The sequence below is a fragment of the Vicugna pacos genome, chromosome 3 (genome assembly GCF_048564905.1).
Source record: "Vicugna pacos chromosome 3, VicPac4, whole genome shotgun sequence".
NCBI classification, from domain to species: Eukaryota; Metazoa; Chordata; class Mammalia; order Artiodactyla; family Camelidae; genus Vicugna; species Vicugna pacos.
In genome coordinates this window covers 105,913,831-105,929,712 of record NC_132989.1, presented here as the reverse complement: position 1 = coordinate 105,929,712, position 15,882 = coordinate 105,913,831, and the positions used below count along the sequence as shown (strand labels likewise).

The 15,882-nt window shown below is 35.1% G+C and overlaps 1 long non-coding RNA gene across 2 annotated transcripts in view; it reads left to right on the top strand.

Annotated features, from left to right (window-relative positions):
- The first annotated feature begins 155 nt into the window (after positions 1–155).
- The window catches only part of LOC140689977 (uncharacterized), a 231,174-nt gene continuing 215,447 nt past the window's right edge, over positions 156–15,882 (top strand). For both annotated transcript variants that reach the window (XR_012065129.1, XR_012065131.1), the window contains exons 1-2: positions 156–538; positions 5,287–5,346. This is a non-coding gene — a long non-coding RNA (uncharacterized lncRNA). The remainder of the gene's footprint in view (positions 539–5,286; positions 5,347–15,882) is intronic.

Genomic DNA, 15,882 nt, shown 5'->3' with positions numbered 1-15,882 from the left:
TGGCCCCCTGTGTTGCAAGGAATGCTGTCCTCCACTCCTGTAGGAGGCAGCAGTGGACACACCAGGGATTCCTGGCCGCCTCCCCCACCTCGGGGTGAGCAGTAGATTCTCCTTCGTCACTTCCGGTTTGCTTAAGAAAGCCGGCAGTCCCGGAAGCCCAGAGGCAAGGCTGGAGGAGGCTAAGTTCCTGAGGGCCGCTTGTTAAAACAAACGAAATGAAGATGCTCAGTCCAAGTTAAGGAAAAGGCACTTGGGATGCTGAGGGTGAAAGGGTCCAGTGTGGGTAGACTTCACCTCTTCCAGTCAGCACCAATTTCTCTGAAGTGGGCTGGGGAGCCCTGGGAGACGTCTGCATGGCCAGGAGCCCCATAACCAGGAAGAACTGTGAGCTGCTGCTGCGGGCAGGAGACACCTCCTTGGGACTTCTCCTCCACTTCTGCTTGTGAGATGAACCTCGGGTGGTTCTTTACGACGGAGGTTCCATGGGCACTCCCGCCGGCATCAGCAGAGGATGCCAGCCCAGCTGCCCGGCGATACGGTGAGTACCCAAGCGGCACCCCTCCTATTTTTCCCTCTCACCTGTTGGAAGTCAGAGAACTCCTCCTTTTTGGCTAAAAGGGGAAAAGAGAAGACCACACCCCTGCCCCGCCCCACTCAGACAGCTGTGCCAGCCCTTAACAGACCACGCTGGTCAGGAACTAACCAGGCTAAGCTGCTCTGGCCCAGAGGCAGTCTTGTCTGACCTTCTGTGGGTCATTCTGATATAGGAGGTACAGACCCTTACAAATTCAAAGCAGACCCCCAGTCAACACTTGACTGTAATAATATCTTAAACCTGGAAATCCTTGGGGCTTTGGACATTTTAAAGTCTCTTGAGCACATTTCAATAGAAATAAACCCTGGCTTTAAAAATACTGCTACTACTACTACTAATTTATTATTCATTTATTAAAAAAAAATAGTAACTCTGAAACCTTCAGAGTCCACGCCATTTGGATACCTTATTTTCTTTGGTCTTTTGAGGAATCCATTAACAATTTGGTGCTGGTTTGAAATTTTCTGAACCAGAAATCTTATTTGGGCCAAATCTTGTGGAATTTGCGTGCCAACAAATCACTCCAACCACCCCTCTTCGGTAATTGGAAACAAATCTGAAACAGAACATCTAAGTTATGGGGAACCAAACATCTATGGTACTGAAGGATAGCTGCTTAGGGTGCGTCCTGCAGAACTGGATGTTTTTCAAGTGTTACCTCCAACCCCAAAACATCCTATCTTCACGTGTAATACAGCCTGGCCCAGTAGTGGCTGGGAGATGGGGAAATTGGCCCTTCAATGGGTCTCTACATTACAATAGCATTTTACAGTTGGGCCTGCTGTGCCAGAGACAAAGAAATTGGATGAAATTCCCTATTTCCGGTTTTCTATGTCCTTATTCCAGAACACAGGCCTTCAGAAGGGATGTGGGCCCTCCTCCACTGAGGTAACACCAGGCCTTGGTATTCCCTGAGGGCCTTCTTGATCTCCTCCCTAACTCTCGTCTTACTGCCTCCCTATGCCCTTATTCATATAACCCAGTTTGGGCCACAGGCCCATTGGGCCCATCCATACCAGCTCTCTCCCCCAGTACTCAGTATATATGACACAGCTGTGTATTGAGGTGAAAATCAAGTTGCTTCAATTTATATTGCAACAGGGACAGGGACATTCTTCCAAAATTGGAGCAGTATACTTCTGTTGGAATATACTTGTTTTAGTGAGAGCATTAGGAAGTGGAAATACGTATATTTAATGAACTCTTATGGCAGGATCTGTATTTTTCTTTACGACTGTACCCAGCATATCTCCTCAGAGTGTCATTGAAACCTGAAACCTCCATATACATGTTAATTATACTTGGCAATGACTCCTTTTAAAGGGAATGTACTAACAATTGAGCTCTTTAACATATGATCATTATATAGAGGATTTTTGGAATTCAAAATATGTAAAAACAGTGAAACTATTTTATAATAAAGCAAATTAGATTTTGTGCAGAACCCAACAATAAAGGCTAGGATTAGGGTAAAACTCACTCTGTATTATCTAACAGGGATATTTTTCTAGCAGCAATTAACCTGAAACTGTCAAGTTCTGTGGACTTGGTCTGAATTAGAAGATTATAACTGGGCTATTCACTAATTTTACTTTATCTTCAGTATGGTACTGTGAGACCTGTTTCACACAATTATAGTTATATTTATGTGTGCTTGTTAAGGAGAAAATCAACAATAATTTAAAGATATTTAAGAAAATATATATTGTGAATGTATGAGAAATGTAGAACAAGTATCCTAGAAGGAAAGAAGTTATAATAGTTAACAGTTTTTAATACAAACTTTGACTCATGCATGTTTATATTTTGATAAAGTATGCTGTTGTTAAAGGGTTGGGAAGCAGCTTGTAGTTTTACGTCTGTCCTTTACAGTCCATTTATTTCTCCAAGTTTAAGTACAATTTTCACTAAACAAATTATCATAGTTTATAGAACAGCTTGTCCCCTTATTATAGCAGGCTACTTTATTATTAAATTAGACATTTTCTTACTAATCACCCTAAGAGCCAGCTGTCTTTGGCAACAAACTCTTAATATATTTTTTAAGTTAATCATATCAAATGGGAAAGGAAAATTGACACAGGACCTCTTTGTAAATTCAAGGTAGTGCAATTTCTCTGAAATTTTCAGGAAGAAGTCTTAGCCATACTTTATTTATTTGCCAGCTAAATTTTGCTAAATACAGTTTATTAGCATGTTAACCCCTTTTGATTAAAAAAAATGATATATACAGGAAAATGTTTCTTTCATTATGAATATAATATAGCTAATGTCATCTGATAAAAAAGTAAACATTTAATGGTAACAAATCTATTAAGATACAAAATGTAGTTTTATGAGCTTGAGCATTTAGAGCATTTCAGGCATACACTGCCTGAAAAATCTACTAAAAGTTTTCCTTTAATTGCTTATGAAGATTCAACAAAAATATGGAATGTGGCCTATGTCTTTTAATTTATAGAGGAGAGAGAATAATATACTAAGATCTAGGAACTGGTTATTGCAAAAAGGAAGAGATTTTATTTAATCCAAAATCACTGAGAAAGATTAGAATTATGTTCTTGAACTACATTTTTTCCATTACCTACTCTGCTCTAAAGCAACTTCAGTGGAACCTAAACAAATATATTTTCCAAAAATTGAAGATTTTTGATTTACTTGTATTCTTTATCCTTAAATTCTAGACCTATTTGTTGCATTGACTAGAAGATAGAAAAATATCCATCAATTTGAGAAGAAATTTTTTTGAGTCACCCGAAGTTAATGTACCACACCCATAAACGAATCTCTTTCTAGATCAGACTATAACTTGAAATTCATAATTCCTGTGACAGGAGACTTTCTCACTATATTTACCTTATTATGGAAATTAATCTATCTCCATATGTGCAGGAAATAACACAGGATTAGTTCTAGGACAAGGAGAAGGTCAACATGGTCAAGCTTGCAGCACAGATGTGTAGTATAGGTATTAGTCAGGGAAACTTGCAGTGAGAAAAGAGAGTTCAAGTTCAGAAGGGCTGACCATTACTATGCAAAGTTGAATATTAGGACCTCAGAAGTCACCCTGCCCTCATATATGATGCAAGAGAGAAAAGTTGCAACTTGAGTCTTGATTTTACACTCACCATATAAAGACAAATAAAGGAAACAGAGTTGAATGAGAAAAGTATGGCAGCTTAAGGATAAGAATTAAGTTCAACATGTACATGATCATATTTCGAAAAATAACTTTGATCAGAGAGAAAAACATGTAAGAAAATACTCAGATAAAATATGAAATCTGTGAGATAAAAAAAGGGAACCATAAATAGAAATTAGACAGATATTCTGACAAGTAAAAAGGTTTTGCTGAAATTAATAATATAATATAAAATGTGTATAAAATTTTTAATATACAAATACCAAGAGAAATATATTTGTCATTGGGGATATTAACAATTTAGGGAAAAGCCATGCATTCTTCTTAAAATAAAATAATAAGTTTTAGATATGTCATTGTATAGATACATAATCATTATACTTCAAAGTAATTTTAGATGCACAGAAAACATGCAGATAATACAGAGTGCCCATACACCGTGCACTCAGCTTTTCCTAATTATATAACCATTTTAAATTTTTCAATAAGAAATTAACATTGCTACAGAATTCTTAAGTAAACTACAGACAATATTTGAATTTCTGCAGTTTTTTCCACTAATTTCCATTTTTCTTTCCAGGATTCTGTTCAGGGTACCACATATTATTCAGTATCATGTCTCCTTGTTTTCCTATGATCTGTGACAGTCTTCCATGGTTTCCATGATCTGGACAGTTTTGAAAAGCTCTACTCAGCTATTTTGTAGAGTATCTCTTAACCTGTGTCTTTCTGGTATTTTGTCATGGTTACACTGAGTTTATGGTCTTTTGTAAAGAATACTAGAGCAGTGAAGTGTCTTTCTCATTAAAATATATTAAGAGTAAATGATATTAACATGATTTTCACTAGTGATGCCAACCTTGATCGATTCAGTAAACTTTTAATAGAAAAATATGCAGCAAATATTTAACTAACAGTTGAATATGTATGAACTTGCTACATAAAATAATTCACATATACATATAGTGAAATATATCTTTATATATATATAATATGTGCATATACATAATTATATATTTTATCCATCCATATATATACATATATAAAACTAGATTTGACTACCTCAAGTTTTTTAAATATGTCAATTACAAAAACAAATGGAAAATTGTAAACTGTGACTATATGCAACAAAGATGATAGAAGAAAGGTTACTGTTCTTAACAACTAAGGAATGCAGCCAAATTAAAAGTCTGTTTTACTCCAGTGGAGGGTGGGATGGATGAAAGTAGAACAACAGACAACAAATTGTAGCAATAAAAAATGAACTGAAAAGATTAGATTGTTATCAAATGTTTTTAAAATTCTACCTCACTAATTAAATGCTGAAATATCCAACCAGCATAAAACACATATTTTTAATAAAAGCTGAAAAGTATAAGAATGAGTCAGTATGACACTGTTGTTGTGGAAATGAAAACTGCATGTTCAGACTGTTTTAGGAGATTGAATTGGTGCAATTATTTTCTTTTTCTGAGATTAGTTTGTATCCCTTTATATATATATGAATTTCTACTAAACTTTTTGGTTATATTTTGATTTTTTTTCTTAGAGTACATTCCAGCATGAACAGAATTACATCAAGAATACCTATCATAGTGACGTCTAAACAGTAAGTTGAAAACCCCCTAAATGCTTAATAAGAACAGTATAAAATTATTATAAAAATAAATGAAATATTACATTCTTATTAACTAATCCAATTAAAGAACATTGGCATGGAAAAATACATCATAATATTAAGTAGAAAAATTCATGTTATTTAAAATTGTTCGTAATACTATAGCAATATAGTTAAAAAAATAACAAAAACTGCCTATATATGTAAATAATATCTGGAAAGTTATATACCCAAATGCTGACTTTATTTATTCATGGTATAATCAGACTAATAAATATTTGATTATTTTTCTTATCATTATTTTAAGTATAAGTGCATATACTTTTTAATTCTGAGAAGAGAAAAAAATACAATAAATGAAATACAATGCATGTGATGTTTCCCATTGTAATGACATGAAAAAAGGGTAATACTTCTTGCCTTTGAGAGAATCCTGAGATTTTATCATGCACTGCTGCTGTGTGTCTACACATTATCACAACAGATTTTTGGAACTCAGTTTTACATTGTAGAGCTTTACATTTATTTCACTCCAAGGAATCTGTTTTGAAATAGGCTTTTACTGATTATAGTTACAGCAGATCTATCATATTAATGAAAAATTGGACATTCATGAATGCACTGACAATAAGGAAGAGATGAAGGGCATTTGGCATATCCATGTTTGTAGTACATTTTAGCCTCTTTCAGGCTGCAATGAAGAGAACTAAGCTTGAGTTACTTGAAACACCACTGAGTCTGAAGATCTACTAGGAAAGGAGAAAGACAGGCATATCAATAGAGGCTCAGAATGAATTGAAAGGTGATCTAAAACAGACAAGAAGGCCTCCCAAATCTGTAACACTGTCCAAGGTTGTGGAAACTCACAGGGACCATCTGGAGCTATTCTGTAGAGTTCTAGAAAGAGGGGTCCAGCAGGGCAGCAGGCACTGGGGAGCTTCCTAGTAGAAGACAGCATAGCAGGTAAGGAATTCCCTTGCTCTGGTCAGAAAAGAATTGCATGAGTTGATTAATGCAAATTAGACCAAGTGTCACTTATATGAAGTCTACCTCCATATGATAAAAAGAGAAAAATAAAGTAGCCTGATTCTGTTTAGACTGTAAATAGTAGTGACAAAAATTATAGAAAATGTTTATGGGACATTTAACTCTATGCCAGGAAATGTGCCATCCGTTTCCATGGAGATCATTTCACTTACTCTTACGTCAATCTGACAAATTTTTGAAATGCTTATATCCATAAGAAATGAGACTTATCAGTGACTCGTCTAAAGTTATGCATTAGGAAATGGGAGACTCAGAATTCAAACATAAACAGTCTGGCTTCAGAAACTGAGCCCTTCACCTTTATATGCTGGATATTATCAACTTATTTTTATTAGTATTATAATTTAGATATTAAGATAGACAACCTGTATCTTTCCTCTAGAGTCATTCAGTCTGCAGGTCTTTCGGCCATAAAATAGTGATATCTGGAAAACATGGACAAGATTTCTTAATTTATCTGTAGCAAATACTCTGTGTGAAAAAGTTCTAATTAACAAATTAATGTAATGTAGGGCAAATGTAACATAAACAAACACAAATATAAATAAAGATATATAGAAAAAAAGACTGGAAAGAATAATGCCACCACACTGGCAGTATTACACTGGCTTGTGGAATGAGCAATATAATTACAATAAAATTACATTGGGTAATTTTAATTTTTATTATTATGATTTTATTTTGTTTTCTAAAATAATAAAACCATGTTTATTATAGAAAAATGTGATGTTGATTTCAAGAAAAAATGTTGCAAAACATCTGGGAAAATAAAATATGTATAAAAATCAAAGTCTAAATGTCACATTTCACAAAATTTGAAAGTAATCTAACTTTTATAGCTTTACGGACTGAACATTCAGCATCTTTCATAAACTTTTATTTTTAAGTGTTATAATATGTAAGAATAAAAGATAATTTGGAAAATGAATTTATCAGGCCCAAGATGAATGTTACTTACATTAACTTATTTTTAGAATGACATGATGTGTTATCTTTAGAAATAGGATACAATTTAACATAGTTGCATAACTTTTATTTACAGAAAATTATTTATTGACACTTCTATTTCTGTGGGATTTTAAGAATTTTCCTTCTTGAATTTATGTTAATTTTCAAAACTGCTAATTTGCCATTAAGTTTCAGAAAATTATGAAAAGAGAAATATAGGTAATATTAACAAAATAAATTAATATAAGAAAACATTAAAAATAATGACTGGCATATAATAAATTATAAACATGTTAGCAGTTTTTAAAAATTACTAATAATTATGTTATTTGTATAATTAGTTTTTAGTTTTAGTTTTACTAGTCAGAATAATTGTGTTATTAGTAGTTTAGTCTCCATGCTAATCATCTTACTTGTATTGATTTATTTTCTCTTTATGACAATGTTCTGAATATAAGTTAATATCATAGCCATTTTATTGATGGATACAATGAGTATTTGAAGTCATTTGCTAAAATTAACAGAGCTGCTACATTTTATCACTGATAGTCCCAAAATGAGTCTAACTGCAATTCATACACTTTTTGTTATTATTTGATACTATTTTTGTATGATAGGCTTTTAAAATTGACCAAAAGACTATTAAATTAGCAGTTAAATACAGCTGCATTTTCTCTTAAAAATTTATAAACTCATTCTATTATTCTTAAAATAGTTAAAATTTTAGTGATGTATATTTCATGTTTTTAAACTAAATTTGTTGATTGACTTAATAGCAGATTTTTCATAATTTAACAGAGCATTTCTTAAAATGATAATGCCTTTACTATTTTTATATGTTAATAACAATTTAACTTACTTTAGTTTGTAAAAACTAATTTCATGAAAGAACTTAAGTAAAGGAGTTAAATGCATGCAATCATAATTTTAGGGCGTTAAAATTTTGCAGCCTCCCAGAGCCATTCAATTGCAGATCTTTTTCTGCCGCCAAGATGTTCACATCTAGTAAACGTGAACACAAGTTCTTAACTTATCTGGAATAAATATTCTATGTGACAAATTCCGCATAAAATTGTGCATATAAGACATAAAAAATGAACTAAACCATATTAAATTCAATTTTTGATAGCAGAACATAATTGCATATGCTGCCTTACAGAAACAATTAGTATTTTTCAAAATGGAACAAATGAAGTGATACCCAAATGATAACAAGCACACTTTTATACAAAATGGTGTGTAAATTTACTGAGAACATTATATAAATAAGGACATTTCAAGGCATACATATACTCCTTGGTTTCTCATTGCTACTTATTGGAACTGTCATCTGTGTGTGACCTCATCCAGCCTGAGTGAGGATTTTACTGGCGAGGAAAATACCCCTTCCCTTAGTCATGACTGTTTTCTATCCCTACCCACCCCTGCCTCACTATTCTAGAGACTGGCTTTGTGCCTGGCTCCCCTTATAAGGTAAAGGTAACAGGAGTCATACAAATGAACAAAATTCTCAGCACGTTTCTGGCGCAAATGTCCAGTTTCCAGGAGCACCTCTTGGCAGGCTCTGTCTTATGTTCTGTCTGTGATTCAGGTTTGTCCATTGCTCCTTAGTGTCGACAGTGAAAATCAGTGCAGACTAGCCAAGTTGAACAGTAGGGAGGGATTTGAACGACTGACTCTTCTTAAATCGTATGAACATGTGCCTGCATTATATAACAAGTGAAACTTTGAATGATCTTCAAGGTGAATCTGGAGCAGAGTAAACTGTTCTAATTCATTTTTAAGTTCAGTGAAATACGAGGAAATTATCTGTGAAGTGAAACTTCTCTGTCCTGTCTACTTGAATAAAAAATGTTAGAAAAATTATTCACAGTTTCTGTATGAAAGACACTGTATTCTGTTCATGCTTTTAAATATATGTTGTTCCTCCACATCTCATACCCTAAGTTTACAAGATACATAATGAAACTCATGAAATTAAAATCCTAAATTGATTTTAATCCTCACTTAATAACTACTAAGTCACCATATCCTTCCTTATCTTCTAAGATTGTTTATTATTGGCAGCATTTCCAAGATAAACATAAATAACTCTTCAATGAGAATCCTTCAATTCATGAACCATGGGGTCTATGATGTACATAATTTTTTTTTAAATCTCCTTTCTTCTGCATGTGGTCTTTTTTTTTTTTTTTAGTAAATTAATGGCAGGGTACAGCTGGATGCTTCTGGAGACTTAATCTTTGATATTGTTAAAGTGTGAACCTGATAAGAAATTAAACCTTGTGACCCAATACAGGCTTGTTTGAAGATGTGCATAATTGTAAACATTCAGATGTAATGAGCGGTTAGATTTGGGAAGCAAGTAACTGATCAGAGAGATGTAAGTATGACTTTTTATGATGAAATAACTGACAAATGATAGATTGGTTTATATGGTCTAATCTAGAGAGAGAGAGAGAGAGAGCAGAGTAGTTAGAACACAGGCTCTGCCTGGAACCAGAGACTTGATCCAGAACAAGCTCTAGTATTTGTTCAAATTTTGCCCCATAATTTCCTACTGCCTCAGCTTCTGGAATTGTAAGCTTGTCCTCCTCAACTCAGTGAAGCCACAGGTTTCTGCTCACATTGTTCTGCTTCTGAAATTGTTCCAGACAGAAAGCTTGGGTGACGTAGAACTAATGTTGTTTATTTCTTTCCTCTTGGGGAGCAGAGTCTTACAGTGTCACACTGTCAATATTTTGGAGTCGGTAGTTTTATTTTACCCAGTTTTCCTGTGGATTAAAGTCGGAAGTTAAATCTATTCTTTGTTATTTTATTATGGCCTGAAGAGACATTCTTCTCTTTCTTACTTATTTAAATTTCTCTCTCATTAATTAAAATCTAGGCTACCTAAACTCGTGAGGAAACCCTTACTTCTCTCCTCCACTAATGTCACCCTCTTTCATAATCCTGCCCAATGAATGTGCATGCTGGAGTAATGGCATTTGAGCTCCAACAGGCACCGTAATTTTTTTTTAAACAATTTCTGAATTATATTTGTGTGACAGGGTCAAACTCTCCTCTTCTTGTTGCCCTATTTATTCAGCTTCTTACAGTGGTGATTTCTTGATCCTGCAGATGGAAATCTTCCACTGAGCTGTCAGGGTTAACATAGAGCAGCGGCCATTCTCCAGGCTGGACAGATGGGTATTTAAAGCTGCCTGTTTGGCTGAAGCATCAATAAGAGGATTCCCTTTAGCTTCCATCCAGATTTGGAATGCCCTGATACTTTAATAATTGCCAGCTTTTGGTAGTAGTATACCATTTAATAACTCTGCAACATGTTTTCTATTTTTTTAATAAGCTGTCCTGAAAAGGTTAAACCTCTTGTAGTTTCCACTGCATTCCAAAGTCATGTGCCACTCCAACGGCATAATGACTGTCAGTATCAATATTTACTGTCTGATCTTTAGCTGGTTGATGAGCTTGAGGAAAAGCAATTAATTCAGCTTATTGTGCTTTATTTTTGATGAAAAAGAGCTTTCAGTTATGTCCATTGTGGATGTTACTGCATATCCATCTTGATAATGCCCCCAATCATTCTTTAAGTTGGACCCATCTGTAAACCAAATTAGACCAGCATTATCAATAGAAATTTCTGTTAGTAAAATGTAGCTGTGGTCATTTTCTTCCTGTAGCACCAGAAGCAAAAGTTGCAGGGTTAAGTTTATTTTTTTGACATAGAACAATTTTAAAATAATAGCTAAAATTATGACTAGTAACATTATACCAGAATATATCCCAAATTTAACAACTTCATATAATCTCCACAACATTTATGTTAATATCATTTACCCACACAAAATAACCTAAGAAGGTTTAGCACCATTCATTTGACAATGCTTTCTATGTAATTAACATACCAAATAAGTCCAACTAAGTTTAATTTCTATCTTTGAAATGTTTTAGATGCCCTCTGGAGTACCCCCAAAGTTATTTGAGGTCAAAAGAACTTCATTTTGAATTTGATTTGAGGAAACTTTACAATCTGTTATCAAAAGCAGGTCAACATTTCGAGAAAACTTTGTCACCTAACAGAAAATCTAATTCTAGTTTTGCACCAGCTTACTTTTAGTGTTTGTGTGTGTTCACTTTTTCCCCCAGTGGAAGTACTGGGGATTGAACACAGGACCTAGTGTATGCTAAGCATGCACTCTACCACTGAGCTATACCCACACCGCACCAGCTTACTTTTAATATCAAAATTCACTTAATTAAATTCATTTCAGTATTAGTCCTGACCATGTCAAAACTCTTCTCAGAGTTTCTTTTCCACAAACTTTCTACAATTTTCTATATCCATATTAATTTGTCACTTTTTTTTTCCCATTTAAAAATAACCGGCTTTGGGACAAAAACCACTTGATTTTCGCCTCAACAAAAAAAATTTCCATTTCTTACCATCTTTTATGGAAAATACACACCCTACTTTCCTTGCATGGAAATGTTTCCCTTATAATCTTTAGTAGCTACAATCACATATATTAATCAGAATTTTTAAACTGTTGAAACCCCAATCTCTAGTGAAAACCAAGCAAGCAATTGTGAACTGTCATATCGCATTTCTTAACTGACAAACTTATGAGTATATTCCATAACCTCTATACACATACATTTTTCTATTACCCCAAAAGGTGAAGACCCTGGTTCTTGTCATACTGGAAAGACAAGTTTGCAGCTGAGAGATGGTGCACTGTGTAGTGAAAAATTTTAAAAGATTATTTAAAAAGAAAGGAAAAGTATATCTCCAAGAACTGGAGGTGGTTGTTCCACGGAAGGAAAGGCATCATTTTTTTCTCCCCTTTCTCTTATACCCTCGCTTATAGGTAGTCTCTTGATTAATTGATGTCTCTTGTCCCTGGAATGCTTAGTCAATGCTTAGGCCCCTTTGTGCATGTCCTTACCCATAGTGTACATGGCAAAACCCATGGAGGGGGCTGAACTGCAATGTTAATTTTAATACAACGAAAATTAGATTCTGTCTGGCTTAAGTCCTCTCTGCCACCACACAGCCATGGTTGTCCTGTTTTAACCAGTTTCTGTGCTCATTTAGAGGAAGTGAAGTCCCTTTATGCTGAAGGGGGGCATACTGCCATCTTCCCTCTCCTGCACCTTCTCTGCCTGGTGCCCCTACTTACCTAACTACCTAACATAACAATATGATTTCTTTCCTCAGGTGTCCCATAAAACCAAACATCTTTAGTTTTTTTCTCTAATAAGACAAAGTGTACAAACTTAGACTTGTTACTAGGAAAAGGGGAATAAGAGTTACCTTGGTTCTTAGTCACCCCCAAAAATGAATTTTTAATGAGAGACAGAAAGCATGGTATAAACAAGATTTTGTTAGTAAAGTTAAAAAGTTAGTAAAATATAATACACTCCTGAGAACTGGGAATGGGCCAATCCAAGAGAGAAAAATGGCCCCACTCCTTTGTTTCTCCTTTCTTATATCCTGGCATAGGGGCATTTTTGTGACTGATTGATGGCTCAGTTCCTTGTATTCAGGCATGCCCATCTCTTTTGTGCAGGTTCTTACCCATGATGCACACAGAAACCTATGGGCGGGGCTCAAATCACAATGTTAATTACATTATAATGAGCATTGGGTCAAGTTAATCCAAGTCCTTCTCTCTAATGTGCAGCCACAGCATTCGATTCTAGCTGGCTTCTTGGTTGGCTTTCAGAGAAAGTAAGTTTTTGGAGCCCCTTATCCTGAGCGCAGGTGTACTGTTATTTTCTAGGTTACTCCTTTCCCCTTCCTCTCCTCCTGCCTGGTGCTCATTTCTAACTGACTGCCCAACAGACTTAGCAATTAATGATTCAGTATTTTGTTTTATTTGGAAATGATCTCGATATTCATGGAATTCCCATCATTTAACTTAATATAGCAAAATCAAATTTCAAATGTCAGGAAGGTTTGGAGAAGCTAATTGAAGTAGATGTACCATAAAGCATAATTATGTTTAAAGAGTTCACTGAAAACATTTATCACATTTACATTTAATTTACTTAAAATATCATTGAACCAAATTATTTTTCTTGCTAACAAATTTGTAACAGAGATAATGTGAACTTATTTGATTTTAGTAAACTTAGGTACAGTAAAAGTTTTATACTTAATGCTGTCAACTCTAAAGATAGACCTATTTAATTAAATCAATAAATGTAAACATATTTCACTCATTAAAGATTAATCCTAGATCACCCGACCTTTAAAAAATTTAGATTGGTTTCTGTTACATTTAGAAATACTTAATTTTTAAGCACTTATATTAAGCCCGTTAAATAGAGCTCTTTTACAAACTAGTTTTGATAATACCATCTGAAGGTCGAGACAAATCATATCTCTAATGTACACATAGACATATAAACATAGACAACCAAAGATCTGATAGCTTCATTTTAAAACTTAGTTCATGAACCAGGTATTACAATAGAAACTCACTAGTTTCTAAATAAAAGTTGGAATAAATTAAATTTACTTGTTTGAGTTTAAAAATGCCTATCCCCTGCACCCCTCCTTTTTTTTCCCCACAGTTTTGAGTTCTAATGATTGAACAAAAGGCTGTGGTCTCAGGCAATGTGGTCTTTGTTTACTTTTCAAGGATATGACAGGAGCTATAACTTTAAGCTTTCTCCTAGGAGTACTTTTGTTCCCTTAGGGTCAGAATTTTGAAAAGATGTTTCATCAAGCTAGCTTTTTTCCTTCCCCCTAGCTGTAAATGCAAAAACCAGTTTTGGAATGTCAAAAGAGCCCCATCTTGGCCATTTAAGAGTAATCTTTTGTTAAATGTATCTATTTTGTACTTGCAGTTATCATCTCTATGTGGTACGTGAAGCCAGCTATTGTTTCAGTGGGTACCTTGCCGTCCAGGAGCTTTGGAAGCACAGTTTCCCATTTTCTTTTAGTATCACTTTATTTTAAAGTCTGAACAATTTCTAAGGACTGTGCAGTGGGTCAGATGTGTGCTCATTGTAAACTTAGCTCCTCAAGGCATCACCCTTTACACAGTTCAGCTCTTTTGTGTCTTGGTTTCTCCTCAGTAGTCTAAAACCACCGTGGGGACTCAGGGCGATGGATGACCAATTCTTGTGCATGAGTGTCCTGGGCATGCCATAAATTACTTGAAGTGTCATGGTGGGGTTCCCTGTGGGACCACTAAACATCATGACGTTCAGTCCTCCAACACTTCTGCTAGTTTCCCAGTCACCTGAGAATGCCTTGCAGCTAAAAGGAGCCAGTGTCCCTTCTCTTAGGAGCTGAATAGATTAATCTTCTCATTTTGCTATCAAAGAGTTTGTTCAGACTGTAAATATATATATCTTTCCAATTTTAAGTCAGATTTTAAAGGGTGAGCCAACCCATTTCATTCCAAAGTTCTTTTTAGGTCTTTCTGTTGTCAGAAAATAGATTCTTGCTTCAAACAGGAAAGAATTCAAGAGCATGGCATAGTAAAGTGAAAGCAAGTTTATTTAGAGACACACACTCCATAGACAAGAGTGTGGGCTGTCTCAAAAGGCAAGAGAGTGACCATGAGGTATGGAGCTGTCAGGTTTTATGAGCTTTGTAATTTTATAAGCTAATGAGTAGGAGGATTATTCCAACTACTTTGGGGAAGGGGCAGGGATTTCCAGGAATTGGGCCCCTGCCCACTTTTTGGCCTTTTATGGTCAGCCTAGGAAATGTCATGGCACCTGTGGGTGTGCCATGAGGCTCAAGATCTACTAGAAGTCAAATTTTCTGCCATCTTGGTTGTAGTCAGTTTGTCCTGTCCTCAGTTGCAGTGTCATTCCTTCAATGGTTGTGTCCTGCCTTCTTCCCTCCTGTCTCATTTCCTGCCTAGAAATTCCCCCCGGGTCCCTGCCAAGAAAGTCCTCCCTAGGTCTCTGCCAAGGTAGTTCCCCCTAGATCTCTTTTATCCAAGAAAGGAACAGTACCCCCTTAAGAGTCTTAAGTCTTAAGATAACAGCTCAAATAAAAGTCACAGGCCATCTACTTAAGATAATGAGGTCCAGATATCAGAAAGAACTTACCAAAGCACCTGAAGTATGCTGTGAAGCTCAAGGGACTTATACAGGGTGCTGGTCCAAAGTAGATTCCAGGTGACCTCACATTGGTTTCTTTGACATACTGATGACTACTCCAAGCAATATTGATTGAAATAATCAATAAAAACTTTTTAGTAAAATAGAGCAGAGTTTTATTTAAGCCAAACTGAGGACTACAGTCTGGGAAACAACCTCTCAGAAGGCTCTGAGAAATTGCTCTGGAGAAGTATGGTTTTTAGCACATTTTTATGTCTTGTTAGAACAAAGAACATCAGAAAGACAATGGTACATTTCTTCAAGTTTTCAAAAAACAAACAAAAAAGACAAATTGGCATATGGTCTTGGCACCTGGGAAGGGAGCCTTATCACTGATGAAGTACTAACATTGGCATCCCATAAATGGAGGTGTTTATATCTATCTTCAAAGTATACATACTTTAT